Source organism: Theobroma cacao, chromosome 3 (genome assembly GCF_000208745.1).
Source record: "Theobroma cacao cultivar B97-61/B2 chromosome 3, Criollo_cocoa_genome_V2, whole genome shotgun sequence".
Classification (NCBI taxonomy): Eukaryota; Viridiplantae; Streptophyta; class Magnoliopsida; order Malvales; family Malvaceae; genus Theobroma; species Theobroma cacao.
Window position 1 is genome coordinate 24,532,938 of NC_030852.1, and position 7,415 is coordinate 24,540,352.

Genomic DNA, 7,415 nt, shown 5'->3' on the forward strand with positions numbered 1-7,415 from the left:
AGTTAGCTCCATCAGGGAAATGAAATGTGTAGGAAGTTTCTACAATGCGGGTGGGATCGAAAAGGGTGGCAACCCAGAAACAACCGCCCAGTATTTTACTTTCTTTCCTGGAATGGATGGAGATTTGTTGACTTGACCAATATATATGTCTATTGTTCTATCTAACTAAAACTCAATGGCCCCTCTCCTAAGTCCATTCTATATGACAAGTTGATAATATTTAGAGTAAATCAAAATGTAAAATATGGCCATTTCTAGTTCGTGAAAGGCCCGACCTCTATCTTTTTCATGGCAAAGGTTTTCCAAGCATACATTCTTTCCAAATATGTGACAAAGGTCTTCCCATTGTTAACAAGATGTGCACCACAATTGCCACCTCCTTCACCACCATCTGCAGCTGCTGTTGACCTTAAATTGGCAGCCGTGCCGGCTGCATTGACGGTGAAGGATTCACAAAATTACTTAGCATGGGAAAAACTTATAGTAGCTTTTTGTTTGGGATCATCTGTTGAAATAGCTACCTTATTTGCTCAAATTGGTCCAGCTCGACTTCCCGTGACTTTCACCTTTCTTTCCCTTGCAATTCTATTGGCCTCCACTTGTCTTTGTGTTGGCAAATATTTTAGCAATTCCAAGTTTCTTATGATGGCTCGAATGTCGGAACAACTGGGTGGCTTTTTTGTGGTGACAGCCTTTTTCATAGCTATAGCAATTCCGTTTCCTGTGTGGCTCCAATGCTGAACGGGGGCTGTTTATGGCATCTCCTTTCTATCTATTCTAATCTGCCATCTCTTTTGACTCCGTTAAGCTTAGTACATTAATTATGAGCTGAAACGTATATGTCGTCGTGTCAATTGATCGGTGATTTCTTTGGACGGAAACCATTATTCGGTTGTATATAAGTTTCAACAAAGTCATACAAATGCATTTTTGGTTTGGAAAGTAATGGAGTTCCTAATTTGGACTTTCACGTTAGATGTAAGCCACCCTACGCGGCTGTTTATATTTTGTGCTATTGTTTATTAATTTACATATATTCTCATTCAAAATTTTGAGGTTCTTACGTTTAATAAGACCTTCAAATATATGTTTATATATACAATAAAAGAAGATATTGCTTCTAAAAGATTCAATGCCTTCTCCATCATATTAGAGTCAGAACATGTGGTTTTCCACAGCAATTTTATTTTAATTTTGGACTTCCCACAAATTAAGACCAGCATGTGATCGTTGTTTAAAGTTGGCAACTTCAAATTGGTTTGTCATGTGCCAGATCAAGAGTGAGTAAAAGAAAATATTGACATTTCCGTTTTGAAGAAAAATAAGAGAAGAGGACAAAATTGAGGAAGTAGCCAATGGTTGGTTTGAAAAAGATAAAATTAGAATGAGATTGTAATTAGAAACATTTCTTACTCTCTCTCTCTCTCTCGTTATGATCATTCATATTTAGGCGTAAGAATAGATGAAGAGTTGTCTGTTCTTTCAGGATATAATTAAGTGAATATGGAATCAATAAACTTGTGTGCTTTATAGTAAAACCTCGTGTTTTGACTAGCATAATTTGTAATGGATGACTCCAAATTGTTATTTGGTATGAAGGGTTAGAATTAGAGAATTCCCTTGAAAGAAGCCGTCCATCTCCTTTTTAAACAAAAAATTACTCCCATTTAATTTTAACCATTAATTGCATACGTATAATTATTTGAATATATTAAAAACCAATGCCCTCTTGCCTCATGGTCTCAAGTTCGAGTCTCCACATAATATATGTGGGACTTCAAATACTAGATATAGTTTAATATATCCATACAGCTCCTTTATTCTTATTTGAATTTATATAGATGCATATTGTATACATGAATATGAGTGTATTTAAATTGACATGTTAGGAGTGAATTTGCCCAATAATCTGCAGCAAGAGAGTAATACTAAAATTCTATTATCGCTGAAAGATGATCCTATACATTGATAAATGACCAAGGTCACCAATGTGATAATAAATGAGGTGATTCCATCCTGGAAAACCCTATTATCCCAGGACTACATATGAAGCTAAACTGCAATATTTCCTTTAAAGGTTAAAATATCTTTTCACTTGAATTTTCTTTTTTAATTTAAGAGAAAAAGATATTAGAATTCAACTCTTTAACTATATTCATGCATCTACCACTAAATCAAATGTTCGGATAAAGTATTCTTACTTGAACTTAAAAATAAAGCTGGTTAGACCATGTTTTTGACTACATTCATACTTCAAATCAACTTTGGATTAGAGGCAGAGCTGCTTGCACAAAGATATATAAGTTGTCTGTCCCGAACAATTTTAAACAGGTAAAAATAACAGAACATCGTGTGGTACATGGTACATACACATTATTTTTATTTGGTACAGTACTTACACATTATACATCACTCTAATTCATAACAACGGAAAAAAGATAAAAACAAAAATAATAAAATAGCACTTACCTCAGATTGCACATTGATTGAAGCTGTTCTTTGACCTCATTCTGTGGCCAATGCAATGCCTCCCACCATTCTTGTTCTGCTTCAATGGATGTCAGATATGCTGCATTGTCTTTGTCAAATGGTAGTGATTTCAATTCAGGGCACATGTAGACCTGAAGCTCTTTTAAGGAGGGCCATGCCAATGACTTATCTACACATATAGTCCTTAGTTTTGGCATCTCAATCAGTATCAATGTCTCTAGATTTGGAAAAGCAGGTGAAACTTGTCCAGCACTGTCAGGCTTCTCAACTAGCACTTCCATTTTGGTGCAATTTTGAATTGCTAGTTTGCGGAGTACAGAGAGTTGTTGAATCACCCTGAGAGAGAAAACTTTTGTCAACATTGGGCAACTCATCACCACCACTGTGTGTAATTTAGAAAGACTTTTGGTTGACAAGGAGCCCTCAAAAATGGCTTGCAGACTCCTCAAATTTACCAAATGCAATTGCTCTAAATTTGGTAGGATGTCTCTACCTTCTGTCCTGTTGTTATCTGTAATAGTTGTCATTTTGTTGCACCTTTCAATTAGACAACCACGAATCCTGTTAAAGCTAGCAACATTCCCAAAATCGGTCAGACTCATTATATCTTTGTGTTCAACCAATTCCAATGCATCAGTTTCAGCAACCAGATCACAAATTATTGAGTCATCACTGTAATTGCCATCGCAATATCCCAAATACCGATTGATTTTGTACTTAAAACACTCAAGAATTTGAGGACGTTTTCTGTTTTGGTAACCAACAAAGAATTGAAAAGAAGTCAGTTGTTGGCGATCTTTCCAAGATGGACTGTGCTGCATAAAAGTCTTGAGGACCTCTGATTTAGGAAAGCAGATTCTCAGAGTAGTTAAATTCTCCAAGGTAGCCACCTGCCTCATTACTTCTACGGCCTCATTGCACCAACGATCATAAGAAGCCACATCAATGATTAATTCTTCCAGTCTGGCCAGCAATGGAATCACATTGCAGTCAATGTCCATATCTTGGCAGTCATTTGGGTTGCTAGATCTATAGTATGAGACTCGCAAACACCTTAAGTTAATCAGTGTTTGAATATGAGATGGAATGAAGCTTATCCTGCAGCCTCGAATGTCAAGCACCTCGAGACAATGAAGTTCTCCAATTTCAGGAGGCAACTCTGTTAGATTGAAGCAATTATTTAAGTAAAGCCCCTTAAGACCTGTCAACTTTGCTAAAGATGATGGCAGTGATTCAATCCCAGTTCCATATAGGTCCAAAACCAAAAGTTTCTTCATATTTTCAAAAAAAGATTGGGGTATTCCTGTCAAATTCGAATTCCTCTGTAGTAATAGTGACAAAAGCATGCTGCAGTTGGGGTTTTCTGGCAAGTCTCTCAACTTTTTGTCAATCATGGAGATCCTCTTTGCTTGTTGCCAATCATTTTCTTCCAAGCAATCAGGTGAATTTTCAGTCATTTCAGTCAAAAATTTACAATCAGGATCTTGTGAAGAAATATACAAAGCAACCTGTCGGATACTATTGTTCATTTGAACATAAATCATCCTTTCACCTTTCTCTAGTAATGACACATTAGTTAGATACTTCAATGTGTCATAACCCTCATCACGTGCATCTTGAAATCTCCTCTTCTCATTAGTATTGCCAACGAGTCCTTCAGCAGTCCAACACTCCAGTAAATAATCTGTATAAATCTTACTCTCTGCTGGATACAATGCACCATACAAGAAGCATTTCCTTTTCTGATCATCCTTTAGTTGATCATAACAGAACTTCAAGAATGAATGCAATTCAGTTAAGCCTGGAATCTCAATTTCTGGCCATTTCCGTAAGTCTTTTAACCCTTTCCTCCATTCTGGCACACTATCTTTCAACTTGAAAGCACCTGCCACTGTCTTGATCAGAAGATGGAGTCGAGCACACTCCTTAGATACCAGCTGAGCAACTGGTTCAATATCAGGCAGATCTATGACATCACTGACCATCAGCTGAAACATCTTCCAAGCCTCATTTGATGATAATGGGTGCACCTCAATCAATCTGTCTGCCATCGACGAACAAACATGACGAAATTCAGTTGTCAATACCACTTTGCTGCCATTTTTGTTGTCAGGGATTCCAATATCTTCCAAATCAACTGAGTCCATGATGTCATCCAAAAGCAGCAAATACTTCTTGTTATTCAACTCTTCTGATATTGCTCTGGCAATGTCCTCAGGATGGACAATGCCTTCCATTTTTAGTTTAAGTCGCCGTGCGATATCCTCTTGCAATTTTTCCTCGCTCCTCTCACTACAGACATTTGCCCAAATGACTATATCAAACATTTTAGCTACTTCATCATGGTTATTCAAGTTTTGCATTATTGTTGTTTTCCCAACCCCTAACATGCCGCAAATCCCAATACCTTTCAATTTGTCATTTCTTAACAGCTCCAATACCTGTTCTAGTGGCCTCTGAAGGCTAGGAAATCCTTTGATCTCTGGTGCATTCACCTTTAAGACAGGATCTATAGGTTTATCAACCAAAATACCTCCCAGAAATTTCCCCTCTTCCACAAGCTTTTGAATTTCTTCATACATTTTTACCAATTTTTCACTATAATTTGATCTTCCCTTCACATGAAAGTATCTAGATGGACTTCTATCTTCTTCAAATCGATCTTATAGTATTTTTGCATTTTCAAGAGTCTTGTTAACACGGCATCGCCATACACCATAGCTGCTAGTAGTTGTCTTCATTTTATGTTTCTTGACTTCCCTTTCATAATCATCCCTCAAAGCCTGGAGTTTTGCTACTTCATTTCTCAACACTTCATAGTTTGTCTCCATACTCTGTGATAAACTGACTATGCTTCTAGCATAATTAGTTAAATCTGCCCCAGCTTGGCTCACAACTCCCGTGACCCAAGTAGCTAATACGTTGTCAGCCATGAGGAAACTAACTTGATCCTGCAGCAGCAGCAAGGAGTCCGCATGGTTATAAAGTTAATGCAAAGTGGCCAAGTGTTACTTGGATAAAGATGTTTTATTTATGATCTGCTCACTTAGGTTGGTATATGCTATTCATTTTAATTCCCTATCCCAAACCACACTCTCAATCTATGTATGCAGTTCTTTCACATATAATTCATGGATGGAATCTGATTTGTATACTTTTTACTTCCCTCTTATAGTTTTCCACACTCTCAATCTATGTATGCAGTCCTTTCACATATAATTCATGGATGGAATCTGATTTGTATACTTTTTACTTCCCTCTTATAGTTTTCTAGTGAATTTAATCTCCTCTTAATTGTTTATGTATATCTACTAAATTTGGACTTAAAAAGATACAAAATATTGATGTAAAATTTGCTAGTAATTTAATCAGATTCACCAATTGGAACAAACAAAAGGAAAAAAAATTCGCCTCCTGACTTAACTATTAAAGTAACGATTAATTGCAAGCAGCAGATCCTGAGAAAACAGAGGCAAGTTAGAGCAGAGTTGAGATAAGGATGCAGCTATCTACCTGGGGTGGGAAGGACTCAACTATTGGAAACTGTACTTGCGTGGCGGGCTCTATTTCTCCTTTTACCTTGAAAAACTGCAAAATATAAAGTCGACAAGGGTTACAGAATTGAAGCCTAGCTAGCCTTCACATGTTGGAATTAGTCCAAAAGAAATATTTAAAGCAGTTCCTTAAATTCTTTTCTGGAAAAAGAACTCATTTAATTCCCTTTTCTAAATATGTTCCGTTAAAGGAGGCTAGACAGCCAAGATGATATTAGCTTGTTGAAGTAACATTCTCGTTTCCCTCTTTTTGTTAAGAAGTGCGTTTAGGTGTTGCGGTAGATCATATGTTATACTAATAATTAGTTAATTCAAAAGAAAAAATAAACAAAGGAAAAACGAAGATGCATAGAGAAAGAGAGGAGTGCAGCAAAATTACCTGAAACTTGTCGGAATAGAAGTAAGTTGTGGTTAGCGAACTGTTGTGAGAGATTAGAACGAGCTTGAGTAGCAAGACAGTTGACTCGAGGTTCCTTATTTTCTTAAATCAGAGTTGACTTGAGGTTCACCTGCATTATTGGAGTCGTTTCTTATATATATTTTTTTAAACAGTGACCAAGAAGATTTCTAGGTGTCTTCTCCTCTTGCTCCTCTCTCAAGGGCAGCAAAGTTGGTTTCCTAACAATCTAATTGAAGGGAAAAAGAAAGTAAGGAACTGGGAAGGATTCTACGAAAATGAAAGTGGAAAGGACAAGGAAAAAATGGGTCTGCTTGTTTTGAAGAAAAATATTTTTTAAAAAGCTTTCCAGGACTTATATTTATTTGTAGGGTCGGCCAGGTAAGGTCACCAAGTAAGGCTTTTAGGTTTTCAGTTTAAAAACGTATCATATTTTTATAATAATAATATTAAAAATATATAAAAATTAAGATAATTACTAAAATATTTATTTATTTTCTCATGTCTAATAAATATTTATTTTCTCTCAATTTCACATTCTTATTAATTATAAACTAATTATTTCATTTTTTATTAAAAATATTTAAAAATAAAAAATAATTAATAAAATAATATATTTTTTTTACTTTTTTAATTATATGTCTAATAAATTTTAATTTTTTATTACTTCTCAACTATTTCTTTTAATTTATAATATCCACATTTAAATTTTTCTTCCGTCATTTGTTATTTTTTTCTTTAACTTCATATTTCCTCAAAAAAAAAACCAAAAAATCTGATATTCTATTATTTTCATAAAACTGTGAACTTCATTAACGATTTATAATAAATATTCAACAATTAAGTACTATTGTTCTAATCTTTGTAAACTTTCTTACTATTGTTCTAATCTTTGTAAACTTTCTTACTTTAATTTAAAATTTATATTATATTATTATATTATCTTTATTTTATGTGATAGTTAATTTATTTGA

At 35.0% G+C, this 7,415-nt stretch overlaps 1 pseudogene; it reads right to left on the minus strand.

Annotated features, from left to right (window-relative positions):
• On the minus strand, positions 2,272 to 6,043 carry LOC108661079 (annotated as a pseudogene).